Genomic DNA, 13,040 nt, shown 5'->3' with positions numbered 1-13,040 from the left:
AATTAGTCACACATATAAAAATACAAGAACAATTTTATTGTCATAATTATAATCTAACTTTATAAGCAATACAATACAATGAAACTATATATAAGTAATATAACTAAATTTTATCTACATCTATAGTCACATTTCATAAATAATATAATTAAATTATATTTATGTTTATAATTAAAATATGAATAAAAATACAAAAAAGTATCAGGATGGTTAATTTTTTTCATTCATAATTTTTTATTATTTTTGTTGTGAAAAATTTAATTATTTTAATAATTAATTATTTTTTAAAAAAAGATAATTGAATAACACAAAAAAGTCTTATTAAGAGTAATTTATTTATATATGATTAAAAAATAATTGAATAATTATATACGATAAAAAATTAATATTATTAAAAAATAAAAATAAAATTTGTTTTAAAATTAAAAATAAAGTTTATTTAAAAATAAAATTAAAAATCATGGTTTTTTTTCTTTTTTCCAAAATTTATCTACGAGTAATTCTATAAATATTTTATGATGAATAAAAATATTAAACTCATACTCAAATTTATTCTAATAAAATTTATTTTTATTCTACTAAACGTTAAATAAATTATTGAAAAGAATTTTGTTTCCTCCATTAGAGAAGAATGATAAACTTCCATACTTCTATTATGTTATGGCAATAATTTGGCCTGTTATTTTTTAATGTACATAATAATAATAATAATAATAATAATAATAATAATAATAATAATAATAATAATAATAATAAAACAAGTATATCACAGTAAAAAAGAAAGCACGTCACCAAATAATTTATCATCCGAATTATATATGAATCAAATTGATAATATGAGAGCTAACACTACAAAAATCGACAACAAAGTTAGAGACTTACAAAACCTTTCTTAAGATCATAGAAAAAAAAACGTTTATATTTATGTGATATACAAAGCAATTATCATAATAATAATAATAATAATAATATTAATATTATTATTATTATTATTATTATTATTATTATTATTATTATATATATATATATATATATATATATATATATATATATATATATATGAGCAAAAAAAGTCCAACTGTATGTTTTAAAGTAAAATTTTTTTTAATATTTGATTAGATGTTTTTGTATTTAGTACTTTTTTTTTGCACTTCCTCTTAGTTAAAAATATAATCATTATAATTTTTTAGTTATTATTGCTAGGGGTGTTTACAGATGGGATATGGCTGAAATTTCGATCCAATCCGCACTAAACTCATTAGATCAAATTCGATATTCGCACTTTTTATGTTTGGATCAGATATCAAATATATCCATAAAATAAAAAATATAAAAAAATTTTATTTTTATAAAAAAAAGTCAATAATTTTTTTTGTTTACTTTTTTAAACATATTTACTTCTATCTGATTAGAGTGTGGATCCGATTCGATCCAATCCGATCATCTTACATATCAGATCATATTCTCAAATTACAGATCAGATACGGATAAATACTGTGAATTTATATGGATATGATCTAATCTATGAACACCCCTAACTATTACTATAGGTTCATTGTTGCAAAAGAATGTTTCTTTTATTATAAACTATTATTAGATTTTAATTACCATTAAAACAACTGAATGGTCAACTTAATTACCATTATTATATCCATAGTTGTAAAAACCGAAATGGATCGGTTGGTTCGACCAAAAAACTAGTGAACCGGACTAGAACTGGATTATAGTCCAGTTCGGTTTACTCTTTGGACCGTTTAAGGAATAAAATCGGTGTGAACTGGTAAGAACTGGATTATAGTCCAGTTCGGTTTACTCTTTGGACCGTTTAAGGAATAAAATCGGTGTGAACTGGTAAGAACCGGTGCAAACTGGTCTAACCAAACTGGTCTGCTTGAAAAAATTTTTAAAATGTCTCCACAAGGTCTCGAACCAAGAACCTTGGAGCAAAAGTAACCTCTACTTGCCACTTAGCCATTGCACTTCTAAGTACTATATTTGACAAATACTAATTATATAGTATACATAAATATCTAATTTAATTTAATTTTTGTTTTTTCTATTTTTAAAATTAATTATATTTTAATTATATACCATTATTAATATAAATATAAATTTCACTAAAAATTTATTAATTTACTTGATCTATTTTATTGCTAGTATTGTGATTAAGGTTATTTGTTTTGATGTTAGTGTTAAAATCTACTGATATTATAGTTTGATGATAGGCTTTGTGAATTAATTATTTTTTTATTGTGTCAAAATAAGATACTATTGTAGTATTAAAATTTTATGGTTTTTTTTATATTAGTTATTTTTAGAAGTTGAGACTTGATTCTTCATAAAATGTTAGTGAAGATATGCATTTCAAATTTTAATTTTAAGTTTTTAACTATTTTATATTTTATATTTACGTGAGACCAGTTTTATCGGTTCAACCAGTGATTTATCAGTTGAACCAATAAACCAGTGAACCAGTAGCTTGATCGGTTCGATCACTGGTTCAGTTCTAACAATTATATTTCAATCTAATTTCAAAAATTTCGATTTACTCAATTTAATAGTTATGACTCACAATTGGTTCATAATCAAGTAACAACAAATTATGTCTCCCAATTGGTTCCTAATCAGTTCTAACAATTATGTCTCCCAACTTAATAGTTATGACTCACATTGGTTCCTAATCTTATTTTTGTCACTGTCTCACAAAAATCGTTAACGACATGCTGAAATGGACTAATGACTGCTACATTATACATTCTAGTGACTATTTGATGTGACAATTGAAATTTTTTTACCTTATTTTTTATTTTCAACTAAACACTTAAAACCCTAATATGAGTCACGGATACCTAAGTTAAAAAATCAAAATAAGTAAATTGAAACTTTAAAAATCAGATTAAAGCTCGAATATAACTTCAAAACAGAACTTTAACTTATGTAGTGATTAATTTAAATGAAAATCAAATAAATCAAAATTCAACATAATTTTTATAAATGTTTTTAAATTCGAAATTTCTATACCAAAATTAACTAGGATTTTTCTTTAAATTAAAAATTTAATGAAATAGTGACTTTAATTATCTTAACCAATGTCCTAATTAATTGCTTTTATGTCTTAAAAAAACCGTATATGAGAAAAAAATAATTAATTTGTCTACTTTAATAAATAGTTATTTTACTAAAATGAGAAACTATTTTTTTAAAATTTTTAAGAACTAATTAATATTATATATATTTTGTTACACTACATTTAATTATAAAAATTTTATTTATTTCTAATACTTATATTAAAAATAAAAAAAATTAAATTAGTGAATCTTAATCTATAATATAATAATAATATAGTAATTATTTTATATATTGTACGAATATAAATTAATTATTTTTTTATTTATAAAAATTTTTAAACGCTTGAGCTTGTTTTATATATATATATATATATTTTGATGAATGTGATATATTTTTTTATGTAAATAATCTTTTAAAAAAAATCTAATAGTTAATCTATTACCTTTTTTGTTTTAGTCCAAATTAAATATTTTTTATTGTTTTTGGAAAGAAAATCTTTTGAGGAATTTAATAATATGTGATGAGGAACACTGAATAAATTATACCAAAACCAATTAAAACACAACATAAAGACATCTTTAAAAAAAGACGTTTTAGGCGTGTTTATCTGAGTGGCCTCCTTTCGACAATATTTGATTACTGCAATGAGAGTATCACTTACAATTAATTTTCTATCCAAAGATTGAAAATTAATGTTGTTCTAGATATCTCAATATAGATTTTTCCCATTATTTAACTAATGTTTACTGCATGTTTATTTGTTCTAATCCAGAAACTATGCCTTTAGCTACCAATGTTTCTACAAATTAGCAGTATTCCTATGCTGATTGGTTCAAACTTTAAAGTTTGGAAGGATACCGTGGAGATTGTCCTTGGTTGTATGGATCTAGATATAGCTTTTCAAGAGGAAAAACCCACTTCCACTCCGAAAAACCTCAATGAAGTTAAAATAGAGAAGTGGGATAGATCCAATCGAATGAGCATCATGATCATGAAACGCTCAATTCTTGAGGCGTTTCAGGGCTCAATTACTGAGGATAAAAATGCCAAACAATTCCTAAAAGATGTTGAAAAATTCTTTACTAAGAATGAAAAAGGTGAGGCAAGTAGTCTTTTGAGCAAACTTGTCTCCATGAGGTATAAAGGTAAAGGGAACATAAGGGAGTACATTATAGAAATGTCTCATCTTGCTTCAAAATTGAAAGCACTAAAGTTAGAGTTATCTGAAGATTTACTCGTGCATTTCATTTTGATTTCTCTTCCTGCACACTTTGGGCAATTCAAAGTGAGTTATAACACTCTGAAGGACACTTGGTCCTTAAATGAGCTTATATCTCACTGTATGGAAGAAGAAGAGAGGCTATAGCAAGATAAGACTGAAAGTGCTCACATGGCTTCATCTTCTCAGTATAAAAGAAAGCGTAATACCACTACGGATGTGCCTTCTCAGTAGAAAAAAGGCTAAAAAATAGGATGAAGTTTCAACCTGTTTCTTCTGTAAGAAGGTGGGATACATGAAGAAGGATTGTACCAAATATGCCACCTGGCGTGTAAAGAATGGTATAATTCTTACTTTTGTTTGTTCTGAGGCTAGTTTAAGTTCTGCACCTGTTGATACTTGGTGGGTAGATTCTGCTGCTACTACTCATGTAAGTATTACTATGCAGAGTTACCTGTGGAGTCTACCGCCAAGTGATGCTGAAAGATACATATATGTGGCAGACGGCAATATAGTTGCAGTCGAAACTATAGGAACCTTTAGATTATGTTCCACGAGTTGATTTTACTTGGATTTATTAGAGACATTTTATGTACCGTCATTTAGACGAAATTTGATTTCTGTTTCTCGTTTAGACAAATCAGGTTATTTTTGTTCATTCAAAAACAATAAAGTCAGTCTCTTTAATAATTCGAATAATATCTGCTCTGGTCATTTGGTGGATAATCTATATAGGCTTGACTTAAATTCCTATAATAATGAAATACTGCAAACGGGTACAAAAAAAAACTAAATGAGAATTCGGCATCATTATGGCATAAACGCCTAGGTCACATCTCTAAACAGAGAAATCAGAGGCTCGTGTCGGATGGAATTCTTGGACCCCTAAATTTGGCGGACTTTGAAGTCTGCATTGAGTGCATAAAGGGTAAAAGAACAAACGAAAAAAAATTAGGTGCCGAGAGAGCTAAAAATGTCTTAGAACTGATATATACCGATATATGTGGCCCATTCTCTACTGTCTCTTGGAATGGACAACGGTACTTTATTACGTTCATAGATGATTACTCTCGTTACGGGTATCTATATTTAATTCATGACAAATCCCAAGCCTTGAATGTTTTCAAGTCTTTCAAAGATGAAATTGAACTTCAACTTGGAAAGAAAATTAAAGCTGTCAAATCTGATCGTGGTGGTGAATACTACAGAAGATATGACGATTTAGGTGAGTAACGTCCCAGGCCTTTTGATCTTTTTCTAAAGGAGTGTGGTATTATTACGCAATACACCATGTCAGGCAAACCTAGCATGAATGGTGTTGCAGAGCGAAGGAACCGAACTCTTAAGGACATGGTGAGAAGTATGATTAGTCATTCTTCCTTGCCTGAATCACTTTGGAGAGAAGCCTTAAAGATCGCAGTGTACATCCTTAATAGGGTGCCAAGCAAAGAAGTTAACAAAACCCCATATGAAATTTGGACTGGGAAAAGGCCCAGCATAAAGCATTTGCATATTTGGAAATGTCCAGTTGAGGCGCGACCTTATAGGCCGCATGAAAGAAAATTGGACTCAAGGACAATTAGTTGCTACTTTGTTGGTTATGCTGAGCGCTCACGGGAGTACAAGTTTTACAATCTTGCATCAAGGTCTATTTTTGAAACAGTAAACGCGAGATTTCTTGAGGATATTGAGTTTGGGGGGAAAGAAAATATTAAGAATGTTGCTTTTGATGAGGATTCTATAACTGACAATGATCAGGTCCTTGTGCCTATTGTTGTTCAAGATACAGTTATAGTACAAGAGCAAAATAAGAATCCTACTGTAGATCTAGTTACAGTACAAGAGAACAATGAGAATATTATTGTTTCTCAAGATACTGCTACAGTACCGAAAAATAATGAGAATCCTTCTCAACCCCAACCCATACAGCAAGCTCAACAACCTCAAGAAGTACCATTAAGGAGATCCAACAGAAAAAAGGGAGAAAACCCATCTATGATCTCAAACAAGCTTTCCGTCAATGGTATCACAAGTTTAAGGCATTACCTCATATGGTTTTGAGGTAAATATTATAGATAAATGTGTATACTGCAAGTTCAGTGGGAGTAAATACTTTTTTTGGTTTTATATGTTGATGACATTCTACTTGCCAGTAACGATATAGGTTTGTTGCATGAAACTAAGAAATTTCTATCGAACAAATTCGAAATGAAAGATCTTGGTGATGCCTCTTTTGTATTCGGAATCGAGATACTAAGAGAACAAAGGATTACATGCTTATTTATCGGAGATAAGAAAATTTGGAAATCATTAGGTACTCTGATTCCGATTTCATGGCATATGGTTGCAAAACTTTGTCACTGAGCTTCATATAGTAGATGATATTGAAAGGCCATTAAAGATATTTTGTGACAATAAGTCAACAGTACTATACTCCAATAACAATAAAGAGCTTGACAAAATCAAAGCATATAGACATCAAACTCTTAGTTGTCAAGGAGAAAGGTTAAGAAAGCAGATTTTCATAGAACATATAGGAACACAGTATATGCTAGCAGACTCACTAACTAAGGGATTGATCCCTAAAGTCTTTCATGAGCACACTGCTCGGATGGGTGTCAATATTAGTGATGCCTTGGTTTAGTGGGAGTTTATTTTATGCTATATGTCCTATGACAGATATTGAGTTATTTTTCTGCAGAATTAAGTTGATGGTTTATTTCATGTTATGTGAAATGTTCATTTTGCAAAATTTGTTTTGCCTTTGATCTCAATAAAGTTTTAAAGTTGGACCAGCTGGAAATAGACATGCATGAGATCACTTAGCATGTAATTTCCATATTACTCATCTAAATTTGATCTATGTCGTTAAGTATATTAGGATGGTGATTGGCGTGGTTTAGTCGCGACATTAATGTGATAAAAGCTGCGGTAGTTCCATATCTAATGTATGAGACAGACCAGATTGTTAAAGTAATGAGAGAAATAGCATTCAGATGCGTACAAAGTTTATAAGGTGTGATTATGTCAAGAAAGAATATATGTATAGCCCAAGTGAGATATTGTTAGGAAATTATTTTAATTTTCTAATTTGTTTGTGGGCAATACATATATTAATTATAATCACAAATTATGCTATTTCAAATTAAATGACTTATATAATGATGATCTCATTTATTGTTATAAATGCTAATTGAATAAGTCATTATTACTTTTGATTTGGAATTAAATGAGAATAAAACCAGATATTATCTTTTGTTCCTTAGATAATTATCTTTTTGGATTTTAGAGATATTATCTTTTGGACTTTAGATACTATTTTATTTGGGCTTAAGGGTTTAATGGGTGTCATGCTCAAATATAAATAGACCTACAGAGTTTCGGTCCCCAATATACCAAAGCTGCCTTTGTTACTCTTTCCCCATCAAAAAAGTCACAATTCAGCCGCCTAGGGATACAAAAGACTTTGGTTGAGGAAGGTCGAAAGAACCACAAACACAAGATCCAAATTTTTCCATTAATTTCTAACTCTTATGAGTAAAGGTACGCTTCCACATTATGTTATGTTTTGATGATTTAATATGGATGATCTGAGATTTTAAAATTAATTTATTCCAACACTATTTTTTTAAAATTATTTTTGGATAAATAATTGTTTTAGATCCTAATATTTAAGTAAGTCTTACTTCTATATTTAACGTTTGAAACACTATTTTTATCTTAAACATCTTATCTTATTTTATTTTATTTTATTTTATTTTAATTGTTTAGTTAAAATTAAAATATTTTTTTCTAAAAATATTCTTTTTTTATTATAACTTTTTTATAAATAACGATAAAAATCATAATTATAATGGTCATAGTAATAATTCTAATAATTTGAGAGTAAAGTCACCGAAAAATAAGAGAAATAATAAGAAGATAAAATAAAAAAAATATTTTTAAAAAAAAAATTTTAATTTTGATCGAAAAATAAAACTAAAACAAAATATAACATTTTAAATAAAAATAAAATTAGAATTTAACTCAAATGTGAGAAATAAAAATAATACTTTATCCTATCAATCAAAATTACTTCTCACCACCCAAATTTTTCTATAGTAAAAATCCTCCATAAACCCATTACTACTCTTTCATTGTTACTGCGTATTTAATTATTTATACATATTAATTCATTCATTTTAGTCACTAGAATAACTAAAATTGTCAAAATAGAATAATCAAACATACAATAATATCAATAATTAAACTTGTTTATAGTAATATGATTAATACTTTTATGAGATCAGATATCAAATACATATTTTTATACAAATTACTAATTAGTGGTTGTTTTTTATGAACATACAATGTGATTAAATACATATACATATATATACAAACACACAAGACTCTTTTAGTTATTCGATTTCGCGGTAAACGATAAGTATACAATTTAATTATTTTATACATTATTATTTGAATTTTTTTTTATGTATCCACAATATAAAAAATTATATAAATATCTAATAATAGATTATCAAATCAATAAAAGTATCTAATTTTTAAATTTATCACTTTAAAAATTATTTACATATATAAATCGAATTAAATAATAGTATAAACTTTTTACATAACCTATACATCAAAAATAAATTCTCATTATAATTTCAAAAGAAATTAGCAGTAATATAAGTTTACTTGAATTTTTAATAAAAAGAAAATTTTATTACTTTCTTAAAGTATTATAATAAAAGGAATAAGTACTATTTTAATTTCTAAAATTTGGCGTTAAAACTAAAATTGTCTATAAACTTTTTTTAAATAATCTTCAACGCTATATTTAGTATTAAAATCATCTTTTTGAGTACAACAATCTTTTAAATAATAAAAATACCTCTAAATACCACTAACATCTTTTTCATGGTCACCACTATCAATAATACCACATTTCAGATACTTCAAATTTAATAACAACAGTAAAAAAAATTTCTTCCAAATTCAACAACAGCAAATGTTAAAAAAAAAAAAATCTTATGTTCAAAGCATTCAAAGCATTTTAATATTTTATTTTTTTTCAAAAAAAAATCAAGAAAGAGTCACACACCATCATCACAATTTAAAGTTTAAAGACATTTTTTATATTTTTTTTTTGTTAATGATCTTTTTCATGTTTACTGCAAATAAAGCAACACACAGAACATTATTAGGTCTGCATTGGAAAATGATGTTCATCCCCAAAAAAAAAAGAATAAAATCTAAACCCTAATTATCCATGATGACAGTGATAGCGAAACAGTATGATGGTGACAGCAAACAAAGGCGACGACACAACATAGAAAAACTACAGTAACAAAAAATAACATAGCGGCGGTGTTGCATATAAAGAAGGAGGGGAAAGGTGGGGAGCTACAGGAGGTGCTGCTGAAAATACGAGGAGAGGTCGCCGGTGGTGCGACAAGAAAGGAGAGGAAGAGCCAAACCGCATGGAGGGAGATGACGTAAGAGAGAGAAGAAAGAACTGCAGAAATTTTGGTGACGAGATGGGAATATATAGTTTCGGCGGCAACATGATGAATTGAAATAGAAAAAATGGGAGGTGAAAAGAAAATCACTTGAGATGATGGAGGATGATGAGAAATAGAGGAAGGAGGATGTTTTTTTTTTAAGTATTAAATTTTATAAAAAATAAAATTGTCAAAAGAATAATTTTAACACTTAATATAAAGTTGGGACTATTTTGAACAAAAAAGGTAAAAATAATTTCGATTTTGATTTTAAATTTTAAGAATTGAAATAGTATTTATCTCTTAATTAAATCACCTTTAAAAATCTTATTTTATTTTTTCAAAGACATCTTAATATCTTTATATATTATTAATAATTAAAATATGTTACGAAATATTTTTTATTAAAAATATTTTTTTTAAAAAATTAACGAGATTCCCTCCTTTCTCTCTCTAATCTCCATTCCTCTCTTTTATTTATTTACTAATGTTTATGTTCGAGCAATGAATGTATCATCACAAAAATTAAATAATTGGTAATAATAATTGAATATTTTATAGTAGAAGATTATATTTTTAAAACATAACAAACATCTCATATTAAATAATTTTTCTGAGCATGTAACACACATCAAGAGTGACACAACAAACTTAATTAGTGATTTCGTTTTCTACATTAGTAAAGCAATAATAATAAACATAATTCACTATTAATTTAAATGTAGGTTTAAATCCTCTTTACTCATATTTAAGTGTTTATATTTTAAATATTAATTTATAAAATAGTTCTTATAAAATTAGTAATTTAGTAATATTTTATAAACTTTAAAATTTATGATGATCACATACTTTTTTAAATTATTACTCCATTCTAATTTTTATCTTGAAAAAAAAATCATGTTTTAAGGTAATTCATATTAATAAACCAATCTTTCATCTAATATTGCATAAATCACCCAAAATGAAAAACGTAACGTGAATCACCCCAATCAAATCTCTGTATAAATCGAAATAGATAGACTAGATTTATGTTTCTACATAAATCAAAACAGGTAGGTTCGAATTATTTATTTTTGCATGCCCCCTAATAAATCTTAACAACCTGTTTCGATTTATAGCTGCATGAATAGAATCCTAGTAAATCTAAACATACTGTTTTGATTTAGCCATGCACGTGAGCCCATAGCAATTCGAAACACACCGTTTCAATTTACAGCATGATATTGTCCTCATATAATTCGAATGGGACTGATTAGATTTACTGTGAGGACAACCTATATAAATATGATATGAACATCAATTCTATATGAGAGTAAAACACAATGGCTAGTGAAGATAGTTTTCTAGTATTAGTGCAATATAGATGGTTGATTAAGAAAAAAACACGTTCTGGAATTAAGTTTACTGATAAGAATCCCCTTAGTGTTTTTTTGAAACCTTCAACGAGTTTTACTGAGTTCCTGAATTCTATAATCCAAAAACTGGGGTTGCAAGGCGTGAAACGGGTTGAGAAATTATTATATAGAATTCCGATTTCAATGTTGCGGGATGACGTGAAGTACAATTCGTTCATAATAGGGAGTGACGAAGATTTGGAAGTTCTATTCCATTGTCGCCAGCAGTTTTCCGAGGTGAGGACTCCTGATGAGCTGTCAGCCAAGCTTGTAGATGTGGTTTCCAGCTCAGGTGGTTTGAACCAGAATCTCCAAGCTCTTGCAACGATAGCCTATTCTAGTTCGAGGCCAAGTGGTGCCTCCTCATCTGTGTCTGTGATTGCGCCTAAGGCAATGTTGGTTGCCTCCCTGTCCTTTGCAGCTGATCTAAACCACAGTGGTTACGGAGAAGTAGGTATTACTGATGCGGTACCGGTTTCATTACAGGGTAGAGCACCTGATGGTATGGACGATGTACTACGGGATGATGATGAGGAAGACTATGTGGAGTCGGACATAATTGCCGATGATAGTGGTGATGATATAGCAGGGAGTAATCCAGTTGGGAGTAGTGATGACTCAGCAATACCCCCTCCCCCGGCGCACTTTTCAAGTTTGGACTTGGATGCCATGAGACAGCAGGGGGTTCCTGGAGAACTTGTTGGATTCGGTGCTAGAGACACACAAGATGCTGGAGGACTAACGGAGTTTCAGGTTGATCAGCAGTTTTAGGATAAAGAGGAGGTTGTGTTAAGCGTGAAGACCTATAGCATCCGATGCGGGGTTCAGTACAAAGTGGTGGAGTCTGATTATCGCAAGTACTATGGTAAGTGTAAGGAATTTGGCAACGGGTGCGCATGGTTGATTCGGATCAGTCTCCGCTAGCGCAAAGGTATTTGGGAGGTAAAACGGTACAATGGACCTCATACTTGTCTAGCCACGTCGATATCGAGTGATCACAGGAGTCTTGATTATCTTGTGATCTCGGCATTCATACTGTCAATGGTTAGAGCTGATGCTGCTGTGTGTATCAAGGCACTTAATGCGACAGAGGCACAATTCGGTTTTAGAATGACTTACAGGAGGATTTGGTTGGCTAAGCAGAAGGCCGTGGTATAGATTTATGGAGATAGGGATGAGTCATACAACGAGTTGCCACGATGGGTACTAGGTGTCCAGATGACGATGTCGGGTAGTGTTGATATGCTGAGGACAAGTCCTATGCGAGTGGGTGGGCAAGTGGATCAGTCGCATGCCTATTTCCACCGTCTTTTTTGGACATTCCCACCAAGTGGATCAATGTTGAGTGCGGACTGTGGTAGAGGCTGTACTCCACCAAACTATGGTAGAACCCGATCTACCTGGTGCCACTTTATGACAGCAAAATATATCAATGCTGTCACGCTCCTCCACAATGCTATATGCTGAAGCTCAAGTATATCTGGGTGCACCACCTGCACTACGTCATGAAAGCTATATGGCATCCAAGTGAACTGTGCAAAGAAATAGTTTTGAAACGTCATCATTAGATATTAGCTATTTGGATTTGACAAAATACTCACATCCCCAACCTGAAGGAGATCTATCCTGAGCCTCTAATGAACAACTGGAGATCATTTCTCGCTCGCAGTCGAGTTGTGACTTGACCACCTACAACCCCAAACACACGTTATCACTAAATAAAAATAACTCTAAAAAATAAAAGAAAAACATAGCACATAAATATAACATCACGTCGAGGCCAAAGGCTAGCGAAAGGTATCATATCCAGCGGGCCTGAAATTAGGAAACCGTCAGAAGATCCATGACTGAAGCAGCTGCAATGGACCGACT

The sequence above is a fragment of the Arachis hypogaea genome, chromosome 19 (genome assembly GCF_003086295.3).
Source record: "Arachis hypogaea cultivar Tifrunner chromosome 19, arahy.Tifrunner.gnm2.J5K5, whole genome shotgun sequence".
Classification (NCBI taxonomy): domain Eukaryota; kingdom Viridiplantae; phylum Streptophyta; class Magnoliopsida; order Fabales; family Fabaceae; genus Arachis; species Arachis hypogaea.
This window is presented reverse-complemented; position numbering follows the sequence as displayed.